Source organism: Hibiscus syriacus, unplaced genomic scaffold (genome assembly GCF_006381635.1).
Source record: "Hibiscus syriacus cultivar Baekdansim isolate YM2019G1 unplaced genomic scaffold, ASM638163v2 tig00110889_pilon, whole genome shotgun sequence".
In the NCBI taxonomy this organism is placed as follows: domain Eukaryota; kingdom Viridiplantae; phylum Streptophyta; class Magnoliopsida; order Malvales; family Malvaceae; genus Hibiscus; species Hibiscus syriacus.
In genome coordinates, this window is record NW_024062899.1 from 985,657 (window position 1) to 1,001,866 (window position 16,210).

At 30.6% G+C, this 16,210-nt stretch overlaps 1 long non-coding RNA gene and 2 pseudogenes across 1 annotated transcript; all 3 read left to right on the plus strand.

The window, feature by feature from the left end:
* The first annotated feature begins 43 nt into the window (after window positions 1-43).
* Window positions 44-3,325, plus strand: LOC120144384 (annotated as a pseudogene).
* Window positions 3,326-7,130: 3,805 nt separating this feature from the next.
* Window positions 7,131-9,027, plus strand: LOC120144375 (annotated as a pseudogene).
* Window positions 9,028-9,077: 50 nt separating this feature from the next.
* Window positions 9,078-10,701, plus strand: LOC120144416. Its single transcript, XR_005518034.1, has 3 exons — window positions 9,078-9,385; window positions 9,452-9,570; window positions 10,401-10,701. It is a non-coding gene; the product is annotated as an uncharacterized LOC120144416 (long non-coding RNA).
* Window positions 10,702-16,210: the final 5,509 nt, after the last annotated feature.

The window sequence follows — 16,210 nt, forward strand, 5'->3', positions numbered from 1 at the left end:
AAAAAAAGTCTAAATATAAGCTACATCACTGACTTACGTTTCATTTTTGTGTGTGGCTAAGGAAAGATAAAGCAAAATATATTTTGGCTTTGAATATCCAGAGGGAACAATCGATGGCAGTGAATGTGAGCAGTGCATGTTTCTCAGTTGTCAGTTACAAGAAAGTGAAGAGAATAAAAGGGGTTGCTTCGGAGGATTTTGCTGCTCTCAGAACAGAAGAAGAGAAGGTGAAGATAGGAGGGTCGGAGCTGAGAGTGACAAGGCTTGGGATTGGAGCTTGGTCATGGGGCGACACCACCTACTGGAACAGCTCTGGATGGGATGGTAATCTTCTTCATTCAATCTCATAGAACGAAATGGTGTAGCAAAGCTGAGGGTTTACCTTTTTAGAAGAATGTAAAAAATGAAATATGAAAGGAATTAGAAGATGGGTTCGAATTTGAAGCCAGCAGCGCATAAATGAAATTACTTGGAATTTGTCATTTTTTTTCCATTTTATGTCTAAGAAATTAAATTATATGGAGTCTTCTGGACCAAGGAAAAAAGGGTACTGTTTTGTTTGATTACTAAAATTTCCCTTCTTTTTTCCATTGAAAGTTTAGTCATTTGTTCTGCCTTCAAGATTAGAAGTTCCTTTGTGTTCAGTGTTCTTTCTGGTTTCATGGTTTAGATTACGGTATTCTTTCCAGTTACAAGATTTGATGTTAGTTTCGATCTATGCTTGTGCTGTAGTACAAAATACTGTGTGAAGAATGTTCTGTACAAAACTTAAAACTTATCTGTTTCTAAAATTTGTGAGTCTATCCGAATGTATTTTTCTTCTGGATCTCCTACATCTGATTGATTTGTACTATGCTGTGGAAGCAGATAGAAAATTGAAGGCGGCTAAGGCCGCTTTTGATGCTAGTGTTGATCGTGGTATAACCTTTTTCGATACAGCAGAAGTTTATGGCACTACGGTAAAAACAAATATGATCGTCTATCGGTTTTATACTTTATTTTCTCTATTGGAAAGAATACCATCTGTGGTTTCATTCTTGCTGCAGTTCTTGGGTGCCATAAATTCTGAAACTTTGTTGGGAAGGTACATTTCTCGAATTTATTTGAAGACTACTTTGAAGTTCTCACTGAAGGACAAATGCAGAACTATCTTGCTCTAATTTATTATCTGCCTACTTAAACTTCTAAAATACTACATTGTTGTTGAAGATTCATAAAGGAAAGGGAAAGAAAAAATCCTGGTGTGCAAGTTGCCGTTGCAACGAAGTTTGCTGCTCTTCCGTGGAGGTTCGGTCGTCAGAGTGTCCTCAATGCACTCAAGGACTCCCTTTGTCGACTTGGGCTTTCATCAGTCGACCTTTATCAACTCCATTGGTATGTGCTAAGAGTGCTTTACAGGATTTATCAATTGTATTATGAAAAGTAATTCCTCACAATCATTTCTATTAAATTTCAGGCCTGGAGTATGGGGAAATGAAGGTTGTTTGCAAAGCTACATTTTATCAAAGAATTAACTTTATGTACCAAGGACAATTGGATTTTATGCAGCCCCACGATTTCGAAAAGAAGCTGAGTCATTGAAAAAAATATTTTTCAGGGTACCTTGATGGTCTCGGCGATGCTGTTGAGCAGGGCCTAGTGAAGGCTGTTGGTGTCTCAAACTACAGTGGTAAATATTTTTGCTGTCAATTACTAATTTGCACTATTGAGTTTAAATACAAATCCTCTATATATGTATAGTTCATATTCTGAAACCATTTACTTCTAATATGAAAGTTTTCATTCTAATCCGTGTTATTCAGACTCGGGATAAGTGTCAGATATCGGTATGTGTCTAGACAGATATGGCCAGTTTTCTTTTTAGGAGTTATGATATTTGGAGGACTGTTTTCATGTTCGAAAATGTATCATACGTGAATACTTAAAGAGTCATAGTAACATAGTTTCTAACCTTATGGCTTCTTCTTATTTGTAAAAATTTCCTACTTCAGAGACGACTTCGTGAGGCTTATGAAAGGCTTAAGAAGAGAGGAATTCCTCTAGCTTCAAACCAAGTGCAATACAGTCTCATATACAGGGCACCAGAGCAAAATGGGTGTAAAGGCTGCATGTGATGAACTTGGAATCACTTTGATTGCATATTCTCCTATCGCTCAAGGTAATATCCATATTCCTTTGTTTCATTGGCTCTTTACATTTATTCGTGTGTGAGCCTTTCGTTGTTTATCAAGAGATCGATCGATGTAAGAACATTGCTGGGAATTTATGTACAATGTGGTGCATAAACTTGAGCGTGGCATATATCTACAAGATGCGTAGTGTGCTGTATAATTTTCTTTCTTAGCAGGTGCCCTTACGGGAAAATATACCCAGAAAATCCACCCACTGGACCTCGAGCTAGGATTTATACTTCAGAGTTTTTAACTAAAGTAAGCTTCAAGAGTGATTAATGTCCCATTGTTAATTTCACTGTTTATTGCTTATGACTTTATAAATGTGCAGCTTCAACCGCTCCTTAACGGAATTAATGAAATAGGAGAGAACTACGGTAAAACTCCTACACAGGTTCGTTCTATCTGCCTACAGTTGTCCATAGTTCTCTGTTTCAAGTATACGGGCGATTAATAGTTTTAGCACAGAGACTTCGGCATTAGCGACTAACTATTGATGCATTGACTATCTGAAACCTGTAGGCATTAAGCTTGGATTGCATTTATGTTCTTGTTTTTTTGGCCACAGTTGGTCTAGAAATTAACACAAAAGTTTTCTACAGACCGTGTTCGACTTCTATGATCCATTTCTCCACTAAAAGGCATGTACAATGATGCACTAACACACACGGATGACTTGAAGTCTCTGTTACAACTGAGTTTTTCGAGTCACAAGCGTTCGACAAAAATCAATCAAGCTCATCAAGAGGGACTAAAACTTATAGGACCCAATGGCGAGCCCTTTTTAGGACAAAAGTTCGACTTTGTTTTATTCATGCTAATTTGACTAGCCTTCGATTTTTTGCTATAGGTTGTGCTCAACTGGTTAATAGCCCAGGAGAATGTCGTACCAATACCGGGAGCCAAAACTGCTGAACAAGCTGAAGAATTTTCCGGTGCCCTTGGGTGGAGATTAAGCAACGACGAAGTTGACGAGCTACGTTCGTTGGCTTCAAAGATAGGTCCTGTTCCGAGTTCCCCTGTTGAGAATCTGTAAATTAAGAGCAATGCAAGTCCATATGGTCCAATTATATTTGTTGGTTTAGGTGAAATATAACAGTGAACCCTATTCACATGTATCACGTACCAGGAGAAAGAGAAAAACATTTTCCAGATTTTCCTGGATTTTATTTAGATTATCCACATGCAAGCTGTGAATCATATATTGGAAGTGGATAGATTCCATGGTCGTTATAAAAAAGCAAGAAGAATATAACATAAAGTAGACGACATATCCAACTCATGGATCCTGATTTGACACAAGAAAATGTCCGGTTTCCTATTATTACTATATACCAAGAATTAAGTCTACTAGACGCCTTCCTCTTAAAACATGCATTTTACCATAATTAATAAATGTCCGTACTATGCATGTACAGTATATTCTTTATATTTGCATGAATAATTACATAAAAGATAAATTATGGATTATGGACGGAACCAACAACTATTCCTGTAATAGATTAGAAGTACAATATTCAACTTCCAATTATATAAGTAGAATTAACTATCTCAGTAGTTAAGAATTTGTTGTTGTCCTAGAGGTCATGGATTCGAGCACTAGCGATTGCAGTAGGGTGATTGAGCATCATTGTCAAATAGTTGAAAGTGTATTTAAATCATATACTACTTTGTAATCATCATAGCTTAATAATAAAACTTCCAATTACATATCATTACAAAAGGATACTGTCATTTATGTAAAATACTTCACGTATAATTAAAAAATATATAAATTATTTATTTAATTACTCATCTATTTTTTCATTTTATTTTGGTCATTCAATTATATTTCTTTTTTTAAATAATACTTAACATTACATTTTGTTTCATTTTATCTACCGTTAAAAAATTAACGATGATGCAGATGTGACATTTTAAATTATTTTTCACTTTCCACTTAATTATTCTTTTATTTTTTATAAGGTGAAGAAGGTTGAAATCGAATTTAGTCCTCTAGAATAGAGCCATGCTTATTTTGAGTGCGTATTGTGTGTTTAATAAAATTCCTTGATGTTTTCTGTTTAAAATTTGATATATTTATTATATAGTTTATTAAACATAATAAACGAAATAATTTATAAGTAAATTTAGTTATTTATACTTGTTTTTACTGTTTAATTTTTTCAATACTCATTATTAGATACCTAATTTCTATATTCTCGCCAGACCACTAAAATATCAGAATTGGCATATATATATACTCAATATGTTTGTAAATGAACCAAGCGTTCATCGAACTGTTCGACGGGAAGTTCGTTTATTTATTAAACGAATGATATGAACAAGATTTTATGTTCGCTTAATTAAATGAACGAACACAACAGAGGGTCCGTTTGTTCATTTATGTTTGTGAATTTTCGGTAATCGTTATGTTCGTTCATTTATTTATATTCAGACCAATCTCCAAACCCTTTTAAAATATAAAGACCTTATAAATTTAACCTTAAACTCATTAATATTTTAAAATCTAATTAATTTTAAACCCAAATAAAAATATGCAAATCGATTAAAGAAAATATAAACCCTAAAATATTTGGGAAGAAAAACTCTTCTAAAAAATAAACCCGGTTAGTTTTATGTTTGCTCGTTTGTATCCATTATCATTTTAATGAATGAAGACAAACAAACTACATTCCTTAATGAACACGAACAAAGAATTTCGTTCGTTAGTCATTCGTGTTCGTTCATTTTTCAACTAAAGTTAAACGGACATGATACACCCTCGTTCGTGTTCAATTCGTTTGCATGCCTATTACTCAGGATTAAGGTTATATGTAACAAAATTTGCAAATGAATGAAATTTAATAATGGAACTCAACATTAATTTTTAGGTGATATTCTTGATGGTTTGCCATTCATATAAAGTAGGTAAGTTGGATATGTGATCGGAAGGCATCATTCTAAGATTTATGATTCTTACAACACGATGGTACATCTTATTCTACAACCAATGTTAAAGTCAAATTTAAGATAAAAAGTTTTGAACATTTGAGATTTTTTATAATTAAAATTCATGTGGTGGTCACGAGTAAAGACGAATGTAAGGGTGATTAAACGTTAATTATTAAATGGTTAATAGTGTTTAGAATATATTACTTTATAATTACTTTAACTTAATTAAAAAATCTATGTGATCGTTTGAACGATACTAAACATAATATAAATATATTTTACTATTTTAGGAATGTGCACCCGTTATTGTTGTAATAATATTTAACTTTCAATTTTTTAATTTTGTAAATTACTTAACTTTTTAAATAGTATTAATATTTTTTTTGTTAAGATTTAAAGAAGAGTTGACCTAATAAGCAATACTAAACACCTAAAAATTGATTTAAAATCCAAAAAATTTTAGAATGCATATCGTACATTGAAATAAACCACTAATTTTATAAGGTACAAATTTTAAAATGCTCATTAAATCACGTTAAAATAATCTTTTTGAACATCGAGCTTTTAAAAGTTACATAATATACATTAAATTTTATTACAAATTGGATACAATATCTTTAACTATCATTAAAAGGGTAATGTGACATATTAAATTAACAAAGAAAAGTATCTCATTGATCCGTCAATTGTATCTAAAATTTTATCTAGGTATTATTTAATATTTGTAAGTAATAATTCTGAAAAAAAAAGATTATATATATATATATAAATTCACAATTCATTTCTAAAATTATAAAAAGTATTTCTTAAAAATTATAATTTTTGAATTTTTTAATTCATAAAATTTTTATAGTAAATTTATTTATTTTTAATTATATATGTAAAATTTATAATTTAAATTTTCAAGATCTAAAAATTTCATTTATCAGAAAATTTAATTTTTATTTAATAATTTGAAATAATTTTAAAAATTATTTATAATTTTCAAAAAAAATTAAAATTCATATATTTTAAAATGATTTTATTAATTTTGGAATGATTACTTAAAATGTAATAAACATAAAAATAAAATTTAGTCACATTGAGGGAGAAAATGAGATATTTTTTTTATAATTTAGTGTGTCGCATTAATCCTTTAACAATAATATATGTGCATAATTTTTAACAAAATTCAAAGTTTAATGTTTATTAACTTTAATGACCAAAAAGATCATTTAGCATAATATAACTATTTATAAATTTATAGTTTTGTACACTCATACTTAAAATCATGGTTAAAAAATAGATTTTAAACCTGATCTCAAAAGTTCAAATTTATGCTCTTTGCTGTGAAAAATCATATTTTTAGTGAAATTATATTTTTATTCTCAATTATTTAATTTTAATTGGCTTTTGAATTAATAAACATACATGTGTAATTATTTTTAGTTATTTTTACTAATGTTTAAATTAATTGTTATATGTAAATTGATAGATTTAAAATATTTAAAATATTTTTATTATAGTTTAAGACTTTAAGTTGATATATTTCAAGTATCATAGTATTAATAAGTGTAGATAATTTAAATACTATATTTTTAATTTACAATATAATTTTTAAAATGAACATTTTATCTTTCTAATTTTAACGCAATCTCAACTAGCTAAATTTTAAACAACTAGCTAAATTTTAAATTATATTTTTTAAAACACTATTATAAAATTATTTTTTTAGAATACTTTTTAAATCACTTTTAAAGTAATAAATCAATCATTAATCAAATTGATATATTATGTATATAACACTTATTATTTATACATTCTATCAATTTTCTTAATATTAATTTAATTAATAATATTAACCGACACATTTATTATTTTAATTAATTTTTTTAATTAAAATAAGAAATATTATTAATAAATAATTTTCCAGATTCGAACTCATCCCACATGGAAATTAATTACGAAAATAAATGATAAATTGCACATGATGTTACACACCCGAATTTGTTTTCACCTTCCGCTCACTCGCTGTCTATTTCTTCTCTCAAATTCCCCACACAAACAAACAGCTTCGCTTCTCTCTGCAACCACTGCTCTCTTTTCCAGGTTAGTACTTACTATTTTCCCTTTCGAGGTTCCTTGCTCTCTTAGCTTCTCTTCAAGTTCAACTCAAAAGAAACAGAGCAAGAGAATGGAAGAAAGCTTCTCTTCGAGTTTTCGTAATGGGTTTCTAATTTTTTATACAAAGATTTCTTCTTTTCTTCTTTTATAATAAAAACCATAACTTATTCGGTAAGAAGAAACATTTCCAAATAGAATCTTAATTACAGTTTCAGTTAAGCTTCATTCCTCTGTATTTTTTAGACATGGAATGGAATGTTTCCTTATAGTATACAAAGTATATCACTTCAGTGAACAGTCGATTGATTTTCTTCTTCTTTTATCCATTAACTAATAATTATTTGTTGTCAGCAGGGTTTCATCTTCCCGTTAATTTAAAAAAAGTCTGGGTGTTTTCCTATTGGCTTGCACCATGAATCACTCAGCTCCTGATTGGAATTTGAGTCTGATCTCCCTATCTCCAACCACAGAAAATTCATGGGGTCTGCACCATTTGCTATCAGAACTCTTTCTTTGCTTTGATTTTCAATCTTCTGCTCTCTCTTGAAATCATTCTCTCTTTTTGCACACCAAATTTTGCAGCCAAGACAATGAAATGGTTGAGTTATTATGGGAAAATGGTCAGGTAGTTTGAACAGCCAAACTCAAAGAAACAAGTTCAAAAAAAATGATGAACCAACGTTGAGAGAGGGTAGCTTATCATACAGGAATTCAAGTAATCTGATTCATGATTATGAAACACTTTCATGGATCCAATGCCCTATTGAAGATTCCTTTGAGAAAGAGTTTTGTTCCGACTTTTTCTCTGAACTCCCTTTATCTGATCCAGTGGAAGCTGATAACATTAATAACCCCATCAGACAACGGATCACCATCAAACCACTTCAAACCCAAACCAACTTAACCTTTCTTCTTCGACTGTGCCGGAGTTTCGTGGGATTCCGATGCCGCCTCCCAAATTTCAGTTCGATTCCGCGCAAGACAAGAAGATTTACAAGGTTTAAGCAAAAGTAAAGGTGGTGATTCGATGCGAAGAGAAGGTAAGGAGTGCTCGGCTGGACGGTTGGATCAAGCTATTGTGGCAGCAATCAAGTTCTAAACGATATCGATTTTAGCCGAGGATCAAGCAAACGGTTTCGGAACTACGGCAACCGGTTTTTCCGTCGAGACATCCAAAGACGATGCTCGAAAAGCGGCTCTCCAAAGCGAGAAAGAAAAGATCGAGACCGTTGAACCCACCTTTACTTCTTTGGGCGGGTCCGGATTCACGAGTAGCCATAAAAGGAAGAGCATAGATGGGGAGGATTATGAGTGTCAAAGTGAGGTGAAACTCGCTTTCACTGTCCTTAACATTTCCCCCCTTTAAAGTGAACTGTGATTTCAGGTATGAACATAAATTGTTTTCACCTTATTCAGGCCGCTGAACATCAATCTGCTGCCGCAAATAAGCCACCCCAACGATCTGGTCTTTCTCGCAGGAGTCGAGCAGCTGAAGTTCATTATCCGAGAGGGTGGGAATATGGCGTACTCTAGTAATACGGATTTCATAAGTTATAGTTACAAAGAATTTTACTTGTATGTATGCATGAATGTAGTTTTCTCATAGAGTTGCTTATAATGTTGTTGCAGAGACGGAGGGATCGGATCAACGAGAGATGCGAGCATGAAAGAGCTCCTAATTGCAACAAGGTCGTTTACAGATTTTAGACTATGGTCTATAATCGTACATAAAAGAATACGAGATTTCGACCGAACTGAATTAGTGTTTTTGCTGCAGACAGACAAGGCATCTATGCTAGATGAGGCAATGAATATCTGAAGTCACTCAGTTACAGCTTCAGGTATGAAACATCCATTAGGTCTACGACCACGACTAAAATTTAAATCCGCGTCGGTATTTTTACCATATCCTTTTTGTCATGAAATCTGTGGTGTTCAGTTAATGTGGATGGGAAATGGGATGCCCCAATGATGTTTCCAGGAAGCACATTATATGTCCCGCATGGGAAGGGGAATAGGTCCACAGCAATACCTTCTATTCACAGTCCTCTGCAAACTGCAACGGGACAAACTCAACAGTTGAATCCGATTAATTACCAACACCAAGTGCAGAATCCGACGCTGTCCGACCAATATGCGCTTTTTCTCGGCTTCCATCATAGCATAATGCCTCTCAGGTATGTGTCCGGAGGCATTGCATTCATTATTTCGTCGTCGTAAGCTTACCATCATTGTGTTTGCAGCAGATGAATATATTTGGATATGGCCCCCAAACTACAACGCAAAGTCCAATGGCATTAGCTCCCACTAGTAGTATCAGACTAACAACAACAACCAATAACACCTACCAAGTGGAAGATAGGTAGGTACTAATTTGTTCTCAGTGTTTGATATCCGAGTTTCTCATGCTTTTGGTATCATATTCCAGACTAACAACAACAACCAATAACACCTCTCCAAGTGGAAGATAGGTAGGTACTAATTTGTTCTCAGTGTTTGATATCCGAGTTTCTCATGCTTGTTTGGTATCATATTCATGGACGGTTGCATGTGGGGTGTGGCATTTATGACACTGAACTGGGGCTATCACCACGTTAACATTCGAGTCCAAAATATTGGCCCGGGTGACCACAAGCTTCTTTCTTTATGTCTATGTGCATGCACCAGTTAGATGTGGACCGCTTTTTCTGTCGTCCACTAATTTCATTTTCATCTCAAAAGAATACGAATAATGTTAAAATTTAGTACTTTAGCCCTCAATATTATTGACGTAACAATTTAACGTGTGTTAAATTATTGATATATATCACATCATCTAAGATGATGAGTTGACATATCTCGTGTCACTTAAGATGATATAATGACTCGTAACACATGTGAAAATGACACATAAACAACCTGCATTAACTGTTTTCATAATTTTAATCAAAAATTAAAACATTGAATTAAAATATTTTAAAAAAATACACAATAAAGCGTAATTTTGATAAAAGATTAATCAAAAATTAAAACATTGAATTAAAATATTTTAAAAAAATACACAATAAGCGTATATTTTGATAAAAGATTAATTTTAATATTATGCCACGAGTATTTAATAATAATCTTTATGTCCGTATCTTTATTTCCTCATAACAGTAACTACTTTCTTTGTTTAATCGTGAATAATGTTCATATTGTGCATTAATATAGGTAAGTGAAAGCGGGGGGGTCCATAGCAAGTTGGTAGAAGCTAATGCCGCCCAACATGCGGTGCCTTTCTTCTGGAACAGTAGGTATGCGGAAGGGCCAGGTGTCCGATCATCGATGAAGGAATTTTAAGTCCACATGCCCCTACCAGATTATTGAAGACTCTACACAAGCAGGCATTGGTATTGTTCCATTCGATTTCAGGATGAACCGAACGTTGGGGCTTATCAAGGTGTAAATTAACAAAACGATAAATAAAATGTTGTTATGACGTTATTTATGCTCCTTATTAAATTAATAAAAACATGAATAAAACTTTTATATTTTTTAATAAATGAACGAACACGAACATATGTGTTGGTTTCGTTTATGTTAACGTCGTTTAAAATTTGTTAAGCTTGTTTACCAACATTTTTTTTCTTTTTTGTGTTTTATATTTATTTAAAAATGCGTTGGTGTGAACTATGCTCAAACTTTAGAGTTTAAAACAGTGAGAAGTAAGGGTTCTATTTTGTATCGGTTCAGAATTTGTTTCTTCTTTTATTAATACGGGAAGTACAGAAAGTGTTTTTCAAAGATAATTCTTAAGCATTTGACATTGACTGTTTAACGTTGAACGTCACACCTTGGCATTCTTGGTGCTCGAACCCGGATCTCAATGAATAACAATAGTTCTTTTTTTTATCGAGGTCACTCGGTTCATGATGTTCACAATCTTTATTAATCATTGATGACGCACACATATCCACATAAATATATTTGTATGCTTAAATATATTTTTGACATTTTTTATTTTTTTAATATGTAATGCATTACTGTTTATTTAATTTAATAAAAAAATCTAATAGAAAATTTATATCACATACTTCTTAAATTTTGTTTTGAATTAGGATCCATTTTTCTAATTTCACCCCGAGCTAAATAATAGTTAGGACCAACCTCGAATAAAACAAACATTAAATGAATCACTAAATCACTTGGGTATAAGCACCTTAAAAAACAAACTAAAGAATTGAATATAAATATTTTAAAAAATAAATAAACAAACAAACACATATATAATCTTATTCATTCACACCCAAAACTCATCATATCTGCTATGCTGCTTGCTTGCTGCAAATAAGCCAGCAATCTTCAATTCGTCACACGTATGTATAACACGTATGTATTTTAAGAATAACAAATATTAAGAGATCCCAGTCTGAAATTGGCCTACCAAGCTTGCTTAAGAAAACATGGCCGATGATTGAAGGCAGATTTTGTTTCATTACAAAATCCCACTGCAATTGAATTGATGGCCTATCATATTTTGTATAATATTAGGATGAGTATTCGATAAAAATTGAATTGGAAAAAAAGTTTTAGTTAATTGAATTGATGACTGTTGTTTTATTATTATTTTTAAAAAATTGAAAAAGCTGGGTATTGAATTTTTAATATTAGGGATGAGTATTCGATTGAGTCAAGTTAAATTATTTAGAAAAAGTTCTAGTTAATTAAATTGATGAGTATTAATTTATTATTCAAATCATTTTCAAGTTGAATCAAGTTTATTAAATTTGATTTGACTCAAATCAAACATATATGTTCGATTTTCATTAAATGTAATTGGTAATTATTTAATATTATGACACCTATTGGCTTCAAATTGAACAGTGTTCTCTAACCATATACAATAAACATATTTTTCATACTCTTTTTGCATGTGTATGTAATATTTATAATGTTATTTAATAAATCAAATATCATCTAAAAGTATATAATATATTTGTAATGTAAATTTTTAAAGAATTTTAGGATAGAGTATTTGATGGGATATAGATAAGAATTTGTAAGGAGTTGTAGTCGGATGACTAAATTGAATAAAATACAAATTAAGGGATTGAAGTATAAAATAAGAAACTTAATTGTCAAAATAGAATTTGGAGTAATATTTCTAATGTGGGTGAGGAATATGTGTTTTCATATTCGTCAAAATGAACTTGAAACCAACTATGGATAGAAGAAAAATTAAATTACAATATAATTAAATAATTTAAATAACTTAAAAATAATAAAATATAATTTTAGTATTGTATTTTTTAAATATATGTCGTTTGAGTTTTTATGTAACACCCTTAACCCGTATACGTACCCGAATACGAGTCAAAATGTCACATAGCTTTACATACATTCTAAGGTTGAAAATCCAGTGAAATTTTGAACTTTTAAAATTATCTAATTCAATCCTTTTAATAAATAATGTAATCAAGTAAATCATATTATAGTATTTAAGCCTCCAAATCAATCAGTTTCAGGCAACAACTAGGTAGTTTATATTGTTCTATATCATAAGATAAATTGTCTAATTATTGTCTAATTTAAAATATTTCTTTACTCTTTCAAAAATATTTTTTTATCTAGAACACAAAACTTAAATTCATATTTATATCCTAATAACATATCTTAAACTTTTCTTATTCGTATACATGTCATCTAGAAAATTTAAAATGGTAGGATGTCATTACTAATACATGTAACCTTTATTTATTGATTATGCCCACTCAGCTCCTTTTTCACTGCTCTTCTTTACCTACACGTGAAAATCATTACCACTAAATATACACTTAGTATTGGCTGTCCTTTTTTCCCATATATATGGGGTAAGGGGAGGTAAGATAGTAAGTCATTTTCCTCATTAAGGATCTGAAAATCATCTCATGATTTTATCAAAACCATGATAAACAATATCATACATAATAGTCATATCAAAGTCATGATAAACAATATCATACATAATAGTCATATCAAAGTCATGATAAACATTATCATACATAATAGTCATATCATATACTTTTTCATTCGTATACAATACAAAACTTTCATATCTCGTTTTCATCTTTCACTTCATATTCACTTTCAAATTTCATTTTCATAATTCGTACTTTCACATTTCAGAACTTATTCTCAAATTAAGAACTTGTTTCCAAACTCATAATTTATTTCAGATTCATAACTAATTTCATATTCATAGCTTATTTTCAAGTTCATAGCCCAATGCATATTTATGAGAATGCAATGTACGTGAGTCATACATAATGTTCACACTAGGCACTTCACAGTACCTATCATCATAAGATGCACTTCAAGAAAACATATCATATGCACCAACGTTTCCATAGTAATGTACACAAATATACCATAACTTGACTTAACTTAAACTTTACTCAACTTCCTGCATGTCAAGCGTACCTACGACTCTGAATACAACATACAATGGATTTTCCATTAATTATTATACGTTATTGAATATCAAAGATATCAATATATAGACATAAATGACTTTTCATATCATAACATAATGGGTAATACCCTAAACAATTCCTTTCCGCATAACATTTATATATCATAATCATCATCAATTACCTTTCTTGAACATAAACACATCATATTCGTCAAAATAAATAATCTTAACTATCATGCCAAATGTAATGAATCATTTCAAACATTTTTAATAGCATATAACATAGGAGTAACATGAAACATAATTTAGACAAGTTTCATATGCTGGCAGTTTGCACTACCTTTAAAGAATATTGTTATGTATTAATATACACACTTAAAAATTATTTGTTTATACCAATGGAAACTATACTCGAATAAGAATCTGACCATATAAGGAAGTCCTTCTAGTTCATCTTGTACAATTTAGTGAATTTTCAAGTTCTTACAGAAGTTGTTTTGAGCAGAATCTGCTGGCTTGTTTTTCTGACCTATCATCGATTAAAAATTCATATTTTTTTGTATACTTCTTGAAATCAGTATCCATTTGTTCTCAACAAAACTATACTGATATAAAAATCCAACGGCATAAAAATAATCCCCCTAATCATTTCTATAGAATCTATGCTAATTTTTTAAGCTTACTGTTTATAACACAAATCTGGGTAGATTTCACTAACTTATATTTTCAGCTTATTCACTAATTTTATTAGCATACCAAATGAACATATATGCATGAATAAAAAAAATTCAGAACATTTAGGAGTCAGATCTTACCATAGTAACTCTGTCACTAGCTCATCGCAAGCCAATGTTTGCAGGATATCATAAATACAAATTAAATATGCACTCACCTGGAGTCCTTAACTTGCAACTTTCCTTAGAAATTCACATTTCATCCTTAAGCTCTACTTAGCTTTAACATTGTTTTATCTTGTTTTCAAGTACACAATCTAAATTAACATAATTTACAAAACATGTACATTTAAAACCACATGTTAGAATCTCACTAACATATGAAGAAAATAAATTCCTAAAAATCTTTCGATGCTTATTCGATATTAATTCCATGTCACAACATAAATATTGACATTAACACTTCAAGTTGACCATTCAAGTCCCTTTTTATCCAAATTCACCCAAACTTCACATAACATTTTTCAACTTTCCATTTTAACTACTAATTATGGAATTATTTTAGAATTCATCTCAATTTTTTCATTTTATTCTAAATAGCCCTTTTCCCTTTCACTTCAATTCTAATCTCAAACAACTTAATTAAATTTCCAGCATCTAATTCCCAGCACAATACCGCAAAAATTCCATTATTACCACTTAAGTCACTAACTTTCTCAATATTTGCCATTTATTACTCAAATTTTGTCAACTTCTCAAAATAGTTAAATTTCACATTCTAACACTAAATTCGTCACTCTAACATTAATTTACAGTATAGTACTTCATGTATTGAATAATTACACATCAACCTCATAACTTTTCAAAATTTTCAAATAGGTTCTCAACTTTCTCAAAATTAAAAATTGGTCCAAATAACTTTCTAAAGCTTGTATGATCCTTTTTACATCATTTCTAACCCTTGTTTAATTTTTCCATATTTTTTATCCCTTCCAAAAGCTTAGGTCAAATGTTAAGGGGGTAGGGTTTCATGATTTCACTTATTTCAATTTTACTGAAGTATGAAATCAACCTATATTCAACATTTTAAAACCTCTACAATCAAACCCCTAACTCAATTTCATCAAATCACAAACTTCTCCTAATTTAGGGTTTAGGCCGAAAATCAATATAGCATTTCTAGGTGGTTTTGATCATCAAACAAGTTTGGAAATGTTTCTACAACCTCAAAATCCATCATCAATTCATGAAATCCTAACATGAACATAAACCCTAAAATTTAAGAACTTAACATTCAAACAAGATTAGTATGCAATAATGGTACCAAATGATAGAGCTCTTCGAATAGAACAATTTTCTATTTCACGGTTCGACCCAAAATCTAAAGGAAATTACTAAAAAATGAAAAATAAAATTTCTTACCTATGTTATGAGGACCACAAAATGGAGGTTGAAGAATGACTTATTTTCATGAAATTTCTAGTTAATTTCATGTTAATTTGTCCCTTGACAACTTTATCCATGAATCTTTCCAAGAATTTCAATATTGTCATTTTTATTAAACGGTCCAAATTGAACATGAAAATAAATTATCAATGGTACATATTATTTTCTATCATTTTAAAATGTGAAAATAATATTTCTAAGCTTAATTTAATATTCTTTAAATTTTCTCAAAATTTTTGTTCGATCCAATTTACCAAATTTTACCGGACTTTAACATTTTACAACTTTTAACATAAATTTCATATTAAAAATCTGATTCCCACCAAAACATCATTCTTGAGGGTGAACTAATAGGTCAAAACACATAAATTTTAAAAATTACACTTTTGGTCTCTAAATATTTGAAAATTACATTTTTAGTCTTTTAATTTTTCCAAATTTATATTTTAACCACTAAATTTTCAAAATTT